Source organism: Pseudophryne corroboree, chromosome 2 (assembly GCF_028390025.1).
Source record: "Pseudophryne corroboree isolate aPseCor3 chromosome 2, aPseCor3.hap2, whole genome shotgun sequence".
In the NCBI taxonomy this organism is placed as follows: Eukaryota; Metazoa; Chordata; class Amphibia; order Anura; family Myobatrachidae; genus Pseudophryne; species Pseudophryne corroboree.
Genome location: NC_086445.1, coordinates 187,106,150 through 187,126,459, shown reverse-complemented (window position 1 = coordinate 187,126,459; position 20,310 = coordinate 187,106,150). Strand labels below are relative to the sequence as shown.

At 48.2% G+C, this 20,310-nt stretch overlaps 1 protein-coding gene across 5 annotated transcripts in view; it reads left to right on the top strand.

Moving 5' to 3' along the window:
• Positions 1-20,310, top strand: part of ATF7 (activating transcription factor 7) — a 218,173-nt gene that overhangs the window by 162,283 nt on the left and 35,580 nt on the right. Inside the window, exon 2 of one of the 5 annotated variants that reach the window (XM_063952155.1) lies at positions 9,254-9,425. The exons of the other annotated variants lie outside the window; for them this stretch is intronic. The gene's annotated coding sequence lies outside the window, so the exon portion shown is untranslated. The remainder of the gene's footprint in view (positions 1-9,253; positions 9,426-20,310) is intronic. 5 annotated transcript variants of the gene reach the window in all.

Below are 20,310 nucleotides of genomic sequence, written 5' to 3'. Positions count from 1 at the left end.
GATGGTAGTAACACTGCAGCAAGTGTATTGCCTTTGCCTTGTGCTCCTTTTAGATTTTGAATCCTGTGTCATGCTATCTTAGTGTAGGTATTCCCTTAGGAGGTCACACACTGTCAGATAAAAGATGCTCTGTCTGTCTGATAGTATAATTTATTGTATCCGTCTAGCATGTTATGATGTTTTTAATGGCCAAGTGACGAATGATTTGTGCTCAGTTGCAGCCATACACTGTGTAGCCTGGTCAGCCGATAATTAGCTGGATGGGCCGATAATTGCACAGTATGTGTGTTCATTTGTCCTCTGTACAGAGCTGCAGAAAATGTTGCTGCTTTATAATGGGAGAAATGTAACATCTACTGTAAAAGATAAAGATGTTAGAAATCACAAGATGTTTTAGAACTATGACTATTTATACTGGTTAAAGAACTTGAAGATGACTTCTAATATTATTTTACATCATTCCCATATCTGGATGTGTTAGCACTTCACTGACTTATATGCTCAGTCATGCTTTCAGAACGAGTTCTCTGATATCACTGCTTCCAGATGTAGCTTATATTTCTCTGACGTCCTAGTGGATGCTGGGAACTCCGTAAGGACCATGGGGAATAGACGGGCTCCGCAGGAGACTGGGCACTCTAAAAGAAAGATTAGGTACTATCTGGTGTGCACTGGCTCCTCCCACTATGACCCTCCTCCAGACCTCAGTTAGATTTCTGTGCCCGGCCGAGCTGGATGCACACTAGGGGCTCTCCTGAGCTCCTAGAAAGAAAGTTTATTTTAGGTTTTTTATTTTACAGTGAGACCTGCTGGCAACAGACTCACTGCAACGAGGGACTAAGGGGAGAAGAAGCGAACCTACCTGCTTGCAGCTAGCTTGGGCTTCTTAGGCTACTGGACACCATTAGCTCCAGAGGGATCGACCGCATGGAACTGGCCTTGGTGTTCGTTCCCGGAGCCGCGCCGCCGTCCCCCTTACAGAGCCAGAAGCAAGAAGAGGTCCGGAAAATCGGCGGCAGAAGACATCAGTCTTCACCAAGGTAGCGCACAGCACTGCAGCTGTGCGCCATTGCTCCTCATGTACACTTCACACTCCGGTCACTGATGGGTGCAGGGCGCTGGGGGGGGGGCGCCCTGAGCAGCAATAAAAACACCTTGGCTGGCAAATATATCACAATATATAGCCCCAGAGGCTATATATGTGATAAATACCCCTGCCAGAATCCATAAAAAAGCGGGAGAAAAGTCCGCGAAAAAGGGGCGGAGCTATCTCCCTCAGCACGCTGGCGCCATTTTCTCTTCACAGTGCAGCTGGAAGACAGCTCCCCAGGCTCTCCCCTGTAGTTTGCAGGCTCAAAGGGTTAAAAAGAGAGGGGGGGCACTAAATTTAGGCGCAATATTGTATATACAAGCAGCTATTGGGAAAAATTCACTCAATATAGTGTTAATCCCTAAATTATATAGCGCTCTGGTGTGTGCTGGCATACTCTCTCTCTGTCTCCCCAAAGGGCTGTGTGGGGTCCTGTCCTCAGTCAGAGCATTCCCTGTGTGTGTGCGATGTGTCGGTACGGCTGTGTCGACACGTTTGATGAGGAGGCTTATGTGGTGGCAGAGCAGATGCCGATAAATGTGATGTCGCCCCCTGTGGGGCCGACACCAGAGTGGATGGATAGGTGGAAGGTATAAAATGACGTAACAGCTGTGGGACAGCCGGCTTCTCAGCCCGCGCCTGCCCAGGCGTCTCAAAGGCCATCAGGGGCTCAAAAACGCCCGCTCCCTCAGATGGCAGACACAGATGTCGACACGGAGTCTGACTCCAGTGTCGACGAGGTTGAGACATATACACAATCCACTAGGAACATCCGTTACATGATCCCGGCAATAAAAAATGTGTTACACATTTCTGACATTAACCCAAGTACCACTAAAAAAGGGTTTTATGTTTGGGGAGAAAAAGCAGGCAGTGTTTTGTTCCCCCATCAAATGAGTGAATGAAGTGTGAAAAAGCGTGGGTTCCCCCGATAAGAAACTGGTAATTTCTAAAAAGTTACTGATGGCGTACCCTTTCCCGCCAGAGGATAAGTTACGCTGGGAGATATCCCCTAGGGTGGATAAGGCGCTCACACGTTTGTCAAAAAAGGTGGCACTGCCGTCTTAGGATACGGCCACTTCGAAGGTACCTGCTGATAAAAAGCAGGAGGCTATCCTGAAGTCTGTATTTACACACTCAGGTACTAGACTGAGACCTGCAGATAGTGCTGCTGCAGCTTGGTCTGTGACCCTGTCAAACAGGGATACTATTTTGCGAACATAAGAGCATATTAAAGACGTCGTCTTATATATGAGGGATATTTTGCCGGCTGGCATCCAGAATTAATGCAATGTCCATTCTGTCAGGAGGGTATTAGAGACCCGACACTGGACAGGTGATGCTGACTTTAAAAGGCACATAGAGCCTTATAAGGGCGAGGAATTGTTTGGGGATGGTCTCTGGGACCTCGTATCCACAGCAACAGCTGGGAAGAAAAATTTTTACCTCAGGTTTCCTCACAGCCTAAGAAAGCACTGTATTATCAGGTACAGTCCTTTCGGCTTCAGAAAAGCAAGCGGGTCAAAGGCGCTTCCTTTCTGCACAGAGACGAGGGAAGAGGGAAAAAGCTGCACCAGTCAGCCAGTTCCCAGAATCAAAATTCTTCCCCCGCTTCCTCTGAGTACACCGCATGACGCGGGGGCTCCACAGGCGTAGCCAGGTACGGTGGGGGGCCGCCTCAAAAATTTCAGCGATCAGTGGGCTCGCTCACAGGTGGATCCCTGGATCCTTCAAGTAGTATCTCAGGGGTACAAGCTGGAATTCGAGGCGTCTCCCCCCCGCCGTTTCCTCAAATCTGCCTTGCCGACAACTCCCTCAGGCAGGGAGGCTGTGCTACAGGCAATTCACAAGCTGTATTCCCAGCAGGTGATAGTCAAGGTGCCCCTACTTCAACAAGGACGGGGTTACTATTCCATACTGTTTGTGGTACCGAAACCGGACGGTTCGGTGAGACCCATTTTAAATTTGAAATCCTTGAACACATACATAAAAAAATTCTAGTTCAAGATGGAATCGCTCAGGGCGGTTATTGCAAGCCTGGAGGAGGGTGATTACATGGTATCCCTGGACATCAAGGATGCTTACCTACATGTCCCCATTTACCATCCTCACCAGGAGTACCTCAGATTTGTGGTACAGGATTGCCATTACCAATTCCAAACACTGCCGTTTGGACTGTCCACGGCACCGAGGGTCTTTACCAAGGTAATGGCAGAAATGATGATACTCCTTCGAAAAAAGGGAGTTTTAATTGTCCCGTACTTGGACGATCTCCTTATAAAGGCGAGGTCCAAGGAGCAGTTGTTGGTCGGAGTAGCACTATCTCGGGAAGTGCTACAACAGCACGGATGGATTCTATACATTCCAAAGTCACAGCTGGTTCCTACCACACGCCTACTGTTCCTGGGGATGGTTCTGGACACAGAACAGAAAAAAGTGTTTCTCCCGCAGGAGAAAGCCAAGGAGCTGTCATCTCTAGTCAGAGACCTCCTGAAACCAAAACAGGTATCGGTGCATCACTGCACATGAGTCCTGGGAAAAATGGTAGCTTCTTACGAAGCAAAATTCCATTCGGCAGGTTCCATGCAAGAACCTTTCAGTGGGACCTCTTGGACAAGTGGCCGGGATCGCATCTTCAGATGCATCGGCTATATAAAGGACCAGGGTATCTCTACTGTGGTGGCTGCAGAGTGCTCATCTTCAAGAGGGCCGCAGATTCGGCATACAGGACTGGGTCCTGGTAACCACGGATGCCAGCCTTCGAGGCTGGGGGGCAGTCACACAGGGAAGAAATTTCCAAGGACTTTGGTCAAGTCAGGAGTCGTCCCTATACATAAATATTCTGGAACTGAGGGCCATTTACGATGCCCTAAGTCTGGCAAGGCCTCTGCTTCAAAACCAGCCGGTACTGATCCAATCAGACAACATCACGGCAGTCGCCCATGTAAACCGACAGGGCGGCACAAGAAGCTGGATGGCGATGGCAGAAGCCACAAGGATTCTCTGATGGGCGGAAAATCACGTCTTAGCACTGTCAGCAGTGTTCATTCCGGGAGTGGACAACTGGGAAGCAGACTTCCTCAGCAGACACGACCTACACCCGGGAGACTGGGGACATCCAGAAGTCTTCCAACTGTTGGTAAACCGTTGGGAAAGGCCACAGGTGGACATGATGGCATCCCGCCTAAACAAAAAACTAGATATTGCGCCAGGTCAAGGGACCCTCAGGCAATAGCTGTGGACGCTCTAGTGACACCGTGGGTGTACCAGTCGGTTTATGTGTTCCCTCCTCTTCCTCTCATACCAAAGGTACTGAGAATAATAAGAAAACGAGGAGTAAGAACGATACTCGTGGTTCCGGATGGGCCAAGAGGAGCTTGGTACCCAGAACTTCAAGAAATTATATCAGAGGACCCATGGCCTCTACCGCTCAGACAGGATCTGCTACAGCAGGGGCCCTGTCTGTTCCAAGACTTACCGCGGCTGCGTTTGACGGCATGGCGGTTGAATTCCGGATCCTAAAGGAAAAGGGCGTTCCGGAGGAAGTCATTCCTACGCTGATAAAAGCCAGGAAAGAAGTAACCGCAAACCATTATCACCGTATTTGGCGAAAATATGTTGCGTGGTGTGAGGCCAGGAAGGCCCCAACAGAGGAATTTCAGCTGGGTCGTTTTCTGCACTTCCTACAGTCAGGAGTGACTATGGGCCTAAACTTGGGTTCCATTAAGGTCCAGATTTCGGCTCTGTCGATTTTCTTCCAGAAAGAACTGGCTTCACTGCCTGGTGTTCAGACATTTGTAAAGGGAGTGCTACATATTCAGCCCCCTTTTGTGCCTCCTGTGGCACCTTGGGATCTCAACGTGGTGTTGAGTTTCCTAAAATCACATTGGTTTGAACCACTTAAAACTGTGGATTTGAAATATCTCACGTGGAAAGTGGTCATGTTATTGGCCTTGGCTTCGGCCAGGCGTGTGTCAGAATTGGCGGCTTTGTCATGTAAAAGCCCTTATCTGATTTTCCATATGGATAGGGCAGAATTGAGGACTCGTCCCCAGTTTCTCCCTAAGGTGGTATCAGCTTTTTTACTTGAACCAACCTATTGTAGTGCCTGCGGCTACTAGGGACTTGGAAGATTCCAAGTCACTGGACGTAGTCAGGGCCTTAAAAATTTATATTTCCAGGATGGCTGGAGTCAGGAAAACTGACTCGCTTTTTATCCTGAAGGCACCCAACAAAATAGGTGCTCCTGCTTCTAAGCAGACTATTGCTCGCTGAATTTGTAGCACAATTCAGCTGGAGCATTCTGCGGCTGGATTGCCGCATCCTAAATCAGTAAAAGCCCATTCCACGAGGAAAGTGGGCTCATCTTGGGCGGCTGCCCAAGGGGTCTCGGCTTTACAACTTTGCCAAGCTGCAACTTGGTCAGGGGAAAACACGTTTGCAAAATTCTACAAATTTGATACCCTGGCTGAGGAGCACCTTGAGTTCTCTCATTCGGTGCTGCAGAGTCATCCGCACTCTCCCGCCCGTTTGGGAGCTTTGGTATAATCCCCATGGTCCTTACGGAGTTCCCAGCATCCACTAGGACGTCAGAGAAAATAAGATTTTACTCACCGGTAAATCTATTTCTCGTAGTCCGTAGTGGATGCTGGGCGCCCATCCCAAGTGCGGATTGTCTGCAATACTTGTATGTAGTTATTGCCTAACTGAGGGTTATTGTTGAGCCATCTGTTGAGAGGCTCAGTTATATTTCATACTGTTAACTGGGTATAGTATCACGAGTTATACGGTGTGATTGGTGTGGCTGGTATGAGTCTTACCCGGGATTCAAAATCCTTCCTTATTGTGTCAGCTCTTCCGGGCACAGTATCCTAACTGAGGTCTGGAGGAGGGTCATAGTGGGAGGAGCCAGTGCACACCAGATAGTACCTAATCTTTCTTTTAGAGTGCCCAGTCTCCTGCGGAGCCCGTCTATTCCCCATGGTCCTTACGGAGTTCCCAGCATCCACTACGGACTACGAGAAATAGATTTACCGGTGAGTAAAATCTTATTTTTACACATTCATGAAACTGTTTTATATCCTCTTTCTTCTCGCTTCAGTTTAGTATTTTATTAACGGTTATTCAGGTTCTTAACTATTATGCAGTGCTTCACAGAGAATATTCAGTCATTTATCAGTCCCTGTCCTGTTGGAGCTTACAATCTATATTCCCTATCACAAGGACACATATGCATAGGCTTCATTTATGTCAGAAGCCAGTTAATTACAAGTATGTTTTGGGAGTGTGGAACGAAACCCATGCAAACACGGAGTGGACATACAAACCCCACACATATAATACGCTGTTCCGAACTCCATCACCATATTACAAGTCTATAAATTTAATGAAGTAGGGGGGTAGATAGAGAGAGTTATCACAACTCCACCAGTGTTGTGAAATGTCTTGATTTGTGTTGTCTCACAGCAGGGGGCAAAGAATAGGCAAATTGCATCATTAAGTTCCCAATCCACCAACTTCACTGTCGATCCGAGAGATTGGTCTGCTCTCCTGGGAGTCTGGGAGAATTCCCCAATATTTGGCAGTCTCCTGTGCATTCTGGGAGAGAAGACAAATGTGATGAACATTTATTTGTAGGGTGAAGTCTTTTCATGCTTGTGTGTCTCTCTTCTGTAACTGAATTCATATGATTCATTATTTTCATTGCTCAGGAATCACTGCTTGTTCTAACAGCTGCTGCTTGAGATGCTTTTGTGAAAGTCTGGTTAGTTCCCCAGGGCTTCTCATTAACACCTTTCATTTGTTAAAATGCCAGGTACATTAAATGCTGTTCCCTGCCCACAAACATCATTAACGTAAGTACATTGCAAACCATTTTTTCCCTAATCCCAACAAGCTGAGCAACAGAGAGTGCTGTAATGCTCCTGCAGCACTGACATGCACCTACTGTATATAACTATGTACAGTGTGTGTGTGTGTATATATATATATATATATATATATATATATACACACACACACACACACACACACACACACACACACACACACACACACATATATACCGGACAAAATAATATGGAATGTGGAAAGACAAGTGGTATACGTTCAACGATGCATTATGTGAACATGCGTGTAGATGGTGACACTAAAACTATTAGATAATCATTGTGAATGTCTGAGATAGTGATACAATACGAATGTGTTGGGATATTGTTTTCAGGTGGAACCATGGGTCATACACGTGACGTGAGTGGCAAAAGGGAGCCATTGTTTTTGGCAGAGAGCATGTCCATAGTGGCGTATGTTGGTGTGCCCTCATACACAGTGAGTAGCATCCATCTACAGTGGAAGAAACATGGACAGCAAGATTCTCGGTGAAAAAACAGTGGCCGAAAGTCAATCTTGTCAAATCGGAAACACAGGCATTTAGGGCGCCTAGCAACCAACAATCTGTTCCAAACGCGTCAGGAACTTCTCCAACAGTTCAATGCTGTACCCAGCCAAACAGTCCCAAAGATCCAGATCTGGCAAATTGGATCGCCACGTGAGATGTGGCATGTCAGTCTGGTGCCCTGCCAACCAGTCCAAGCCTTTCCGGTGACTGTTCCGCCGCTGACATTTTGAAGACAAACAAACTGGTGATTAGGGGGAAGGGGACAAGGAGACATATACAGGAGTGACTGGAGAGGAGAGTGGCAGCGAGGAACATAGAGACAGGCAGCAGGGTCATACAGTAGATATGGAGAAAGACAATGGGGACATAGAAAACGGGGAGAGGCAGCATGGCCAGAGATGCAGCAGGGATATAGAGATGAAGAGAGGAAGCAGGTACCTAGAGGGAGTGGCTGCAGGGACATAGAGAAAGAGTGACAGCAGGAAGATAGAGAGAGAGAGGCAGCAGGAACATAGAGAGAGAGAGGCAGCAGGAACAGAGAGGCAGCAGCGACAGAGATGAAGAGAGACAGCAGGGACAGAGAGATGAAGCCGGTACTTAGAGCGAGTGGCAGCACAGACATAGAGAAAGAGTGACAGCAGGGACATAGAGATGAAGAGAGACAGCAGGGACAGAGAGAGGAAGCAGGTACATACAGCGAGTGGCTGCAGGGACATAGAGAGAGGCAGCAGAAACAGAGATGCAGCAGGGACATAGAGATGAAGAGAGACAGCAGGGACAGAGAGAGGAAGCAGGTACTTAGAGCGAGTGGCAGCACGGACATAGAGAAAGAGTGACAGCAGGGACATAGCGACAGAGAAGTAGCAGCAGGGACAATGTGAGATTACCGGACTTGTAGGTAAAGATTTGCATTGCTGCTCATTGCTGAAGTCTCCCAGTCAAAGCCCAGTTTGGCGGACGCCACGAAGGAAAAGGAGTAGCGGGACCCCCAGCAGCCTGCTTCTGCTGCACTGTGAGGAGGAGGAGCCAGCAGTGAGGAAGAAAAGGGCTGTGTGCCGTGGCCATACAGCCCCTGCTGCTGCACGGCCCAATCAGCAAACATCCACTTGCCTCTGCTGCCACTTGCACTTATGGAGTTGTCAGCCCACCCTCCCCAAGCCCCCCCTGCACTGGAACCCGCTGACGGAGGCAATAATTACTAAGTGAAAAAAACTTGCTGACATGAGGTTTCAGAACGCCGTTCCTGATAAACGTCTTTTTTTTAAAAAAGACCTTCAGGAATGGTGTTTCGTTGCGTTACGGCTGAAATATAGCTCTGGATATTATTATTGATTTTTATATGTAAAAAAAGGAAATTAAATAAAAAAAATAAGATGTAAAATATTCAATTAATAAAATTCTGTTTTTATATTAAAAATATTATAGAATAAAAAAAATCAACATTCATACCAGATTTATTAATGACAAGCTCTAAGTTACGTACTTTAGCATATCAATAAACCCTTGAGACTGCAAAGAAAATGAAATACGCTTGTGTTTACAAATAGTATGGTAAATTGAGTTCATTTGAAGTCAAGTCCTAAAGTCTCTCGTTTCTAATCATGATAATGATTTTAGGGAGCAATTGAAGTTGATATTCATGAATATAAAACAATATAAGTACACATATAAGCTATGGACAAAAACTTGTGCACCTTACCTATGTTATGTGGGTGTTCCTAATTTCTACATTTATACCACAAAATAATTTTTTTTTTTTTTTACAGCATCCCTAGGACAAAAGTTTCTTATTGAGAAATTATTTTTTTCAATTATTATTATCCTTTATTTATATGGCGCCACAAGGGTTCCGCAGCGCCCAATTACAGAGTACAATAACAAATAATCAAACAGGAAAACAGCAACTTACAGTTGATGTCAGTATAGGACAAGTACAGGGTAAGTAAACATAGTTACATCAGCAGATGACACTGGAATAAGTATCAGGTGGCAGAAGACTGCTGGATTTGGTGTAGTTGAAGATTATTAAAGTAAGAAAGGATAAGCACATGAGGGAAGAGGGCCCTGCTCGTGAGAGCTTACATTCTAAAGGGGAGGGGTAGACAGACAGGGGTGACACAGATGGGGTACATAGAGAGCGTAGAACAGAGGGTTAGGATGAGATTTGGCTGGGTTTGGTGAAGAAGTGGGTCTTGAGAGCCCGTTTGAAGTTTTGTAGAGAGGTGTAGAGTCTGAGGGGGAGAGGTAGGGAATTCCAGAGAAGTGGTGCAGCACGTGAAAAATCTTTGAGGTAGGAGTGGGAGGAAGTAATCCGTAGGCAGGAGAGTTGGCGTGCAATAGCAGAGCGAAGAGGACGGGTGGGAGTGTAAAGGGAGATAAGGTCAGAGATGTAGATGGGAGAGGAGTGGGTGAAAGGGCCCTACACACCTAGCGACCCGCCGCCGAGCTGCCCGACGGCAGATACGGAGGGGGGGGGGGGGGGAGGTGACCCGGCTCCATAGCACTGCATGCTAATATGGTTGAGATTGTCCATATTGGCTTGCATGTGTAAACGAGCCGGCACCAACGATGAACGAGCGCAGGGCTGCGCATCATTCATCGCTGGTGCCTACACACTGAAAGATTATGAACGAGGTCTTGTTCATTAATGCACAAGATCGTTCATATATTTAAGTGAAATCGCTAAGTGTGTAGGGCCTATCTGTTAAGTAAACTGTTCTTACCTGTCACCGTAAAGCTCAGTTGTGTGGTGGTCAGGGTGGTGTCTCTGCTTCTGCACATATTTTATGATTGGCAGCCACCAGCACATTGACCAAAAATAATTGTATTGGATCATCATCCCCCGGCATACCTGCAATTGCCGCACCTAGTTTGAGAACCACTGTTTTAGTATATATTCTAATATATTATAATATCAGTTATCCATGTTTATAATATCTGACTTGATAGTAACAACACACATGGCAGGTTTGCCTGCGCTGCTTTCTCATTTCATCAAATGGCAAGTGCACAGAAAATGCTCCACGCTGTGGTGCCATCGATCCATCAGCTGAGATGCTTAGATTTATCCATGTAGTGATGTCAAACCTAGGTGGTCATTCCGAGTTGATCGCACGTAGCAACTTTTTGCTGCTCGTGAGATCAACTCGACACCGCCAATGGGGAAGTGTATTTTAGCATAGCAGGGCTGCGATCGCTTGTGCAGCCCTGCTATGCTAAAAAAGTTTCCTGCAAAACAAGACCAGGGTCAGACCTACTTACGGATCCAGCGACGAAGGTCCCGGGATTGTCGTCAGACATCCATCCCCCAAACACCTGGACACGCCTGCGTTCGAATCTCCACACCCCGAAACACCTCCCCACCGTCAATCTTCTTTCGATCACTGCTGCGATCACTTTCAGTGCTGGCGTCGTCGCTATCCGGTGACAACAGCCGCCAGGCAACGACGCACGTGCGCATTGCAGGTGCCGCGCAACCGCAGTTCTGACCTGTTCGCAGCGCAGCGAAGAACTGCATGCGAACGGGTCGGAATTACCCCCATAGTACCAATAAAGATATATGAACTGAATATGCATTACGTTTTTGTTCTTGTTGTTTTACACTGTTGCTGTGGGAACAATATTTGAGTACCGTATATACTCGAGTATAAGCCGAGTTTTTCAGCACATTTTTTGTGCTGAAAAAGCACCCCTCGGCTTATACTCGAGTGATGCGCCCGGAGCCCTGTGCAGGAGCAGAGCACAGGAAGCAGCCGTGAGAGAAGGAGGAGGAGGAGAGAGGGGGACTCGGGAGCCGCAGCAGCGCACTGTAATTGGTGCATCGACCAGTGACGCTGCTGCAGCCATCCCTCTCCATGCTCACCGAAGTACTGCCGCGCCGCCCGCCTCCTCAGCCGCTGCGCTCTGTCCCAAGGCCGGCCACCGCTGCCCGCACCGCCTGCTGCTGCCTGCACTCGTGCCCCGTCATTGAAGGTTAGTAGAGACAGGCTGCGGGGTGGGGAGCGCGGGTGTGTCGGGGGGAGCGCGGGTGTGTCGTGGGGGGGGGGGGTAGTTGGGGGCTGGGCATATCTGGCACTGTGAGGGCATATGGTATCTGGCACTGTGGGGGCATATGATGCACTGTGGAGGCATATCTGGCACTATGAGGGCAAATATCTGGCACCATGGGGGCATATCTAGCACTGTGGGGGCATATCTGGCACTATGAGGGCATATCTGGCACTGGGGGCATATGTAGCACTGTGGGGGCATATCTGGCACTATGAGGGCAAATATCTGGCACCATGGGGGCATATCTAGCACTGTGGGGGCATATCTGGCACTATGAGGGCATATCTGGCACTGGGGGCATATGTAGCACTGTGGGGGCATATCTGGCACTATGAGGGCATATCTGGCACTATGAGGGCAAATATCTGGCACTATGAGGGCAAATATCTGGCACCATGGGGGCATATCTCTAGCACTGTGGGGGTATATCTGGCACTGGGGGGCATATCTGGCAGTATGAGGGCCGTGTCCAGCTATAGCTGCATTTACCACCCTAGGCTTATACTCGAGTCAATAAGTTTTCCCAGTTTTTTTGGGGAAAATTAGGTGCCTCGGCTTATATTCGGGTCGACTTATACTCGAGTATATACGGTAATAACATCCTCCAGCCTGCAGCATTTGTGTGTGCCTTCCTTGTATGTCTAAGCATAGTACAGACTGCTGATAACTGGCTGAACAATGGTATTTATCATTTAGCCTTTACATAGACCTTTCGGTTTACTATAATATAGTTTTGAGAGCAGTCATGTGACCTAAATAAAATGGCAAGTTTTACATAAAAGCTGATCTGGGACTTCACTGGGTGCCCCTAGATACGTGTAACCATCTGAGAATGAGATCCTCTGGAGGTGTTCAGTATGAATGACCTGCGTCCGGCATTGACAGCGGCATCCCGGCCACCAGTATGCCGGCAGCGGGGCAAGCGCTAGAAAGCCCCTTGTGGGCGCGGTGGCTCGCTGCACTCACCACAGATTATAGTCTCCCTCTATAGGTGTAGTGGACACCCACAGAGGGGGAATAGCCTGTGACACCGGTATTCCGGCAGAGGCATTTCACCGGTGGTCGGGATTCCGACCTCGGCATTGTGACCGCCGGGATCATACCTGGTATTTTACCAGCTCCCCCTCTGGAGCAAGAGCAATGATTTCCTGCTCACCCGATAAACGCATTGGGGAAGCTGATGTAAAATGAAGGAATACACAAGCCTAGCGCAATCAGGTAGGCAGCCTAAGGTACATACACCGGGGTAATCTTAAACCCAAGGAGAAATGTGGAAAGCGATAATGTGCAATAACCAATATTGCCGAACTGTAAAATAAATGGAATAAAAACAAATTACTACAAGCGAGAAGTAATTTGTTTTTATTCTGTTTTTATTCTATTTATTTCATGGTCTGTTGCCATTATTTATTGCACACTATCTTTTTCCGTAGCATTAGGCAAAAACCTGGAAGATGCACATCATGTCTAAAATGTTGGTTTAGGTCAAATATTTCTTCCCAAAAGTAAATATTTAGGTTTCTTTTATGGAATTGGTATTTAAGAAGGAGTGGGATGGGCAGAGTGGAAGAGACAGTGACCTAGTGTATTTTAGACATGGTGCTATATTTAAAAATCACGTATTTATCTCAATTTAAAGGGCTGATTTATCAGTAAATTTTATCATATGCAACGAGCATATGAAGCAATGGAGCACAATTTATTTATTACCAGACAGTTTTTTCAGTTCTTGCAGCGTCTGCATCCGGTTGGTGCACAGTGGAGGGATGGAGGTGGGGATATTCCTGTATTAGCAGAGTTGATTGGATGTGTTCTGATTCGTACTCTTCCCTTCAGGAAACGTATTTCCTGTATATATTCATCCCTTAGGTTGATTCAGGGGGTTGATTCTATTGATTCAGGGGGTTTGCAAGCATTAGGAGTGGGAAGTTGATCTGAGACTTGAACTTTCCTTTGGGCTTTCCTCGAGTTGCTACTACATATGCCAGATTCAAGTGTATAAACTTCATAGAGTTTATTGGATGCAGGTGCGTTTGGGGAAGCTTGAGAGGATGGCTCTCACCTCCTGTCCTACATGTGGTGAGTCTGATGCTGGCTTCTGGCATTTGCTTTGGTCTTATCCGATGGTGTACGCCTTTTGGAGCGGTATACTGGGCTGAGTAGCCGATTCTGTTATAAGGATGTCCTTGTCCTCTCCAAGGCACTGCATTTTTGGATTAGGTTTTGCAGACAAGCTAAAACAATATCTTCAAACTTACGTTACAGTTCTTTTTACTCTCTAGCTAAAGTGTGCATTGCTAGAACTTGGATGACCCCACATGCCCCTACTGTCTCCTCCTGGATAGACTTGGTCGTCTGTTAGCCCTTCACCTTTTAGATTGTAAGCTTGCAAGAGCAGGGCCTTCTCCCCTCATGTGCATTTCCTTCTATTACTTACACTATCTTTTATACTCAATACTCCCTATGATGGCACATAACCCCTCGTTTTCTGTATATACCTTGTACTTGTCCTGTAGGGTGTGGTATGCGTGATCGGCGGTCAGGAGACTACCGGAATCCCGGTAACGGATTCCCAACGGGGGATGGTGAGTGCAGCAAGCCCCTTGCGGACTCGCCGATGACCTACGGTCGCCACGGGTTCTATTCCTACTCTATCTATGGGTCCCACGAGTGAGAATAGTCCCTGTTTGTCGGCATGCCGACCGTTGGGATTGTGAGGGGGCGGGATGTAGGGGGAGGTTATTTGACCGTCGGTTTCTTGACCACCGGTCACATAACTACATACCGTCCTATATTGTATCAAACTTTAAGTGCTTTCTTCTTGATTTGCTTATTTGTTTATGTACGCTGTAATTGGGCGCTGCAGATCCCTTGTAGCGCCATATAAATAAAAGATAATAATAATCTCTACTGTGCCTCATCAGAGGTTTGTGTATTGTACACAAAGGGCAGAATTCAATTGTTTTATTGCGCCCAATCTCCCGTCTAAAGTGACGGGAGATTGCAGGGCGATATTCAATTGATTTCTCTAACGTCCTAGTGGATGCTGGGGACTCCGTAAGGGCCATGGGGAATAGACGGGCTCCGCAGGAGACTGGGCACTCTAAAGAAAGATTTAGTACTACCTGGTGTGCACTGGCTCCTCCCTCTATGCCCCTCCTCCAGACCTCAGTTAGAATCTGTGCCCGGCCAGAGCTGGGTGCTTTTAGTGAGCTCTCCTGAGCTTGCTATTAAGAAAGTATTTTAGTTAGGTTTTTTTATTTTCAGAGAGCTTCTGCTGGCAACAGACTCTCTGCTACGTGGGACTGAGGGGAGAGAAGCAAACCTACTAACTGCGGCTAGGTTGCGCTTCTTAGGCTACTGGACACCATTAGCTCCAGAGGGTTCGAACACAGGATCTTAACCTTGGTCGTCCGTTCCCGGAGCCGCGCCGCCGTCCCCCTCGCAGAGCCAGAAGGCAGAAGCCGGCAGAAGCAAGAAGACATCGAAATCGGCGGCAGAAAACTCCTGTCTTCACATGAGGTAGCGCACAGCACTGCAGCTGTGCGCCATTGCGCCCACACTACCCACACACTCCGGTCACTGTAGGGTGCAGGGCGCAGGGGGGGCGCCCTGGGCAGCAATTAGGATACCTCTTGGCAAAAAGACACATATATACAGCTGGGCAGTGTATATATGTACGAGCCCCCGCCATTTTATTACACAGACCCGGGGCCTTCTTCCTCAGCACTAACCAGCGCCATTTTCTCTTCACAGCTCCGCTGAGAGGAAGCTCCCCAGGCTCTCCCCTGCAGTATCAAGGTAGAAAAAGGGTAAAAAGAGAGGGGGGCACATAAATTTAGGCGCAAATTATCATAAACAGCAGCTACTGGGTAAACACTAAATTACTGTGTAATCCCAGGGTTATATAGCGCTGGGGTGTGTGCTGGCATACTCTCTCTCTGTCTCCCCAAAAGGCCTTGTGGGGTCCTGTCCTCAATTAGAGCATTCCCTGTGCGGTGTGTCGGTACGTTTGTGTCGACATGTTTGATGAGGACGGTTACGTGGAGGCAGAACAAGTGCAAGTGAATGTGGTGTCGCCGCCGACACCTGATTGGATGGATATGTGGAAGGTGTTAAATGATAACGTAAGGTTGGATAATCAGTCAGGGTCTCAACCCGTGTCTGATTCTACAGCTCAGAGGCCGTCAGGGTCTCAAAAGCGCCCACTATCCCAGTTGGTTGACACAGATGTCGACACGGATTCTGACTCCAGTATCTACATATCGGAGGAAAACCCTGTCCCTGACAAGAGGGTTTATATGTTTGGGGAGAAAAAGCAAGAAGTGACTTTTCCCCCTTCACATGAATTAAATGAGTTTTGTGAAAAAGCGTGGGATTCCCCTGATAGGAAAGTACTGATTTCCAAAAGATTACTTATGGCGTATCCTTTCCCGCCAACGGATAGGTTACGCTGGGAATCCTCCCCTAGGGTAGACGCGCTTATCTAAGAAGGTGGCCCTGCCGTCACAGGATACGGCCGCCCTAAAGGATCCTGCGGATAGGAAGCAGGAAGGTATCCTGAAGTCTGTTTATACACATTCTGGTACTCTTCTGAGGCCAGCAATTGCTGCGGCCTGGATGTGTAGTGCTGTAGCAGCATGGACGGATACTCTGTCTGAGGAGTTAGATACCCTGGACAGGGAGACTATTTTACTGACCCTAGGACATATCAAAGACGCTGTCCTATATATGCGGGATGCCCAGAGGGACATTTGCCTGCTGGGCTCTAGAATAAACGCAATGTCGATTTCTGCCAGAAGGGTCTTATGGACTCGGCAATGGACAGGTGATGCCGACTCTAAAAAACACATGGAGGTGTTGCCTTATAAGGGTGAGGGATTGTTTGGGGACGGTCTCTCGGACCTAGTTTCCACGGCTACGGCTGGGAAATCAAATTTCTTGCCATATATTCCCTCACAGCCAAAGAAAGCACCGTATTACCAAATGCAGTCCTTTCGTTCACAGAAAAGCAAGAAAGTCAGAGGTGCATCATTTCTTGCCAGAGGCAGGGGTAGAGGAAAAAAGCTGCACCATGCAGCTATTTCCCAGGAACAAAAGTCCTCCCCGGCTTCCACTAAATCCACCGCATGACGCTGGGGCTCCACAGGCGGAGCCAGGAGCGGTGGGGGCGCGTCTCCGAAATTTCAGCCACCAGTGGGTTCGCTCACGGTTGGATCCTTGGACTATACAAATTGTGTCTCAAGGATACAAGCTGGAATTCGAGGTGACGCCCCCTCACCGTTACCTAAAATCGGCCTTGCCAGCTTTCCCCAGGAAAAGGGAGGTAGTGTTGGCAGCAATTCACAAGCTATATCTCCAGCAGGTGGTAGTGAAGGTTCCCCTCCTTCAACAGGGAGGGGGTTACTATTCCACCATGTTTGTGGTACCGAAACCGGACGGTTCGGTCAGACCCATTTTGAATTTAAAATCCCTGAATATTTATCTGAAGAAATTCAAGTTCAAGATGAAATCGCTCAGGGCGGTCATTGCAAGCCTGGAGGAAGGGGATTTTATGGTGTCTCTGGACATCAAGGATGCGTACTTACATGTCCCCATTTATCCACCTCATCAGGAGTACCTCAGGTTTGTGGTACAGGACTGTCATTACCAATTCCAGACGTTGCCGTTTGGCCTGTCCACGGCACCGAGAATATTTACCAAGGTGATGGCGGAAATGATGGTGCTCCTTCGGAAGCAAGGGGTTACAATTATCCCATACTTGGACGATCTCCTCATAAAGGCGAGGTCCAGGGAGCGGTTGCTGATCAGCGTAGCACTCTCTCAGGAAGTGTTGCTACAGCACGGCTGGATTCTGAATATTCCAAAGTCGCAGCTGATTCCTACGCGTCGGCCCTTCCTGGGCATGATTCTGGACACAAACCAGAAAAAGGTGTTTCTCCCGGAGGAGAAGGCTCAGGAGCTCGTGACTCTGGTCAGAGGCCTCCTAAAACCAAAACAGGTATCGGTGCATCACTGCACGCGAGTCCTGGGAAAGATGGTGGCGTCATACGAAGCCATTCCCTTCGGCAGGTTCCATGCGAGGATCTTTCAGTGGGATCTGTTGGACAAGTGGTCCGGATCGCATCTTCAGATGCATCGGCTGATCACCCTGTCCCCAAGGGCCAGGGTGTCTCTTCTGTGGTGGCTGCAAAGTGCTCACCTCCTCGAGGGCCGCAGGTTCGGCATACAGGACTGGGTCCTGGTGACCACGGATGCAAGCCTCCGAGGATGGGGGGCAGTCACTCAAGGAAGAAACTTCCAGGGGCTGTGGTCAAGTCAGGAGACTTGTCTGCACATCAATATCCTGGGACTAAGGGCCATATACAACGCCCTGAGTCAAGCGGAGCCTCTGCTTCGAAATCAACCAGTGCTGATTCAGTCAGACAACATCACTGCAGTGGCCCATGTAAACCGCCAGGGCGGCACAAGAAGCAGGGTGGCAATGGCAGAAGCCACCAGGATTCTTCGTTGGGCGGAGAATCACGTACTAGCACTGTCAGCAGTGTTCATTCCGGGAGTGGACAACTGGGAAGCAGACTTCCTCAGCAGGCACGACCTCCACCCGGGAGAGTGGGGACTTCATCAAGAAGTCTTCACGCAGATTGCAAATCGATGGGAACTGCCACAGGTGGACATGATGGCGTCCCGTCTCAACAAAAATCTGAAAAGGTATTGCGCCAGGTCAAGGGACCCTCAGGCGATAGCTGTGGGCGCACTAGTAACACCGTGGGTGTTCCAGTCGGTCTATGTGTTTCCTCCTCTTCCTCTCATACCAAAGGTGCTGAGAATTGTAAGAAAAAGAGGAGTGAGAACAATACTCATTGTTCCGGATTGGCCAAGAAGGACTTGGTACCCGGAATTGCAAGAAATGCTCACAGAGGACCCATGGCCTCTGCCTCTCAGACAGGACCTGTTACAACAAGGGCCTGTCTGTTCCAAGACTTACCGCGGCTGCGTTTAACGGCATGGCGGTTGAACGCCGGATCCTAGCGGAAAAAGGCATTCCGGATGAAGTTATTCCTACGCTGATAAAGGCTAGGAAGGACGTGACAGCAAAGCATTATCACCGTATATGGCGAAAATATGTTGCTTGGTGTGAGGCCAGGAAGGCCCCTAGAGAGGAATTCCAGCTGGGTCGATTCCTGCACTTCCTACAGTCAGGAGTGACTATGGGCCTAAAATTAGGGTCCATAAAGGTCCAGATTTCGGCCCTATCCATTTTCTTCCAAAAAGAACTGGCTTCACTGCCTGAGGTTCAGACGTTTGTTAAGGGAGTGCTGCATATTCAGCCCCCTTTTGTGCCACCAGTGGCACCTTGGGATCTTAACGTGGTGTTGAGTTTCCTGAAATCCCACTGGTGTGAGCCACTTAAGACCGTGGAGCTAAAGTATCTCACGTGGAAAGTGGTCATGCTGTTGGCCTTAGCTTCGGCTAGGCGTGTGTCAGAATTGGCGGCATTGTCATGTAAAAGCCCCTATCTGGTTTTCCATATGAATAGGGCAGAATTGCGGACTCGTCCGCAATTTCTGCCAAAGGTGGTGTCATCCTTTCATTTGAACCAACCTATTGTGGTGCCTGCGGCTACTTGTGACTTGGAGGATTCCAAGTTGCTTGACGTAGTCCGGGCTTTGAAGATTTATGTGACCAGAACGACTGGAGTCAGGAAGACTGACTCGCTGTTTGTCCTGTATGCATCGAACAAGCTGGGTGCTCCTGCTTCAAAGCAAACTATTGCTCGCTGGATCTGTGGCACGATTCAGCAGGCTCATTCTGCGGCTGGATTGCCGCATCCAAAATCAGTGAGAGCCCATTCCACAAGAAAGGTGGGCTCTTCTTGGGCGGCTGCCCGAGGGGTCTCGGCATTACAGCTTTGCCGATCTGCTACTTGGTCGGGTTCAAACACATTTGCAAAGTTCTACAAGTTTGATACCCTGGCTGAGGAGGACCTTGAGTTTGCCCATTCGGTGCTGCAGAGTCATCCGCACTCTCCCGCCCGTTTGGGAGCTTTGGTATAATCCCCATGGTCTTTACGGAGTCCCCAGCATCCACTAGGACGTTAGAGAAAATAAAATTTTACTCACCGGTAAATCTATTTCTCGTAGTCCGTAGTGGATGCTGGGCGCCCGTCCCAAGTGCGGACTTTCTGCAATACGTGTATATAGTTATTGCTTCCTAAAGGGTTATGTTATTTATGTGGCATCAGTTGAGTGATGCTTGTTTGTTGTTCATACTGTTAACTGGGTAAGTTTATCACGAGTTATATGGTGTGATTGGTGTGGCTGGTATGAGTCTTACCCTGGATTCCAAAATCCTTTCCTTGTAATGTCAGCTCTTCCGGGCACCGTTTCCTTAACTGAGGTCTGGAGGAGGGGCATAGAGGGAGGAGCCAGTGCACACAGGTAGTATTAAATCTTTCTTTAGAGTGCCCAGTCTCCTGCGGAGCCCGTCTATTCCCCATGGTCCTTACGGAGTGCCCAGCATCCACTACGGACTACGAGAAATAGATTTACCGGTGAGTAAAATCTTATTTTTTTCTTTTATCGCGCTCATAGCAGTCGGGTTTAGCCGTGTAAACCCGACTAAATCAATTGGCGCGATGCGAAAAGTCCCGTTGGGCACCCAAACGGGTCACTTTACATTCATTTCAGCTCACCAACCCCGGGCGTAGTTGTGCACATTATCTGTTTTTTCTTTTCTATATATTTATTTGTTGTAAATGTGAAAATCTTTT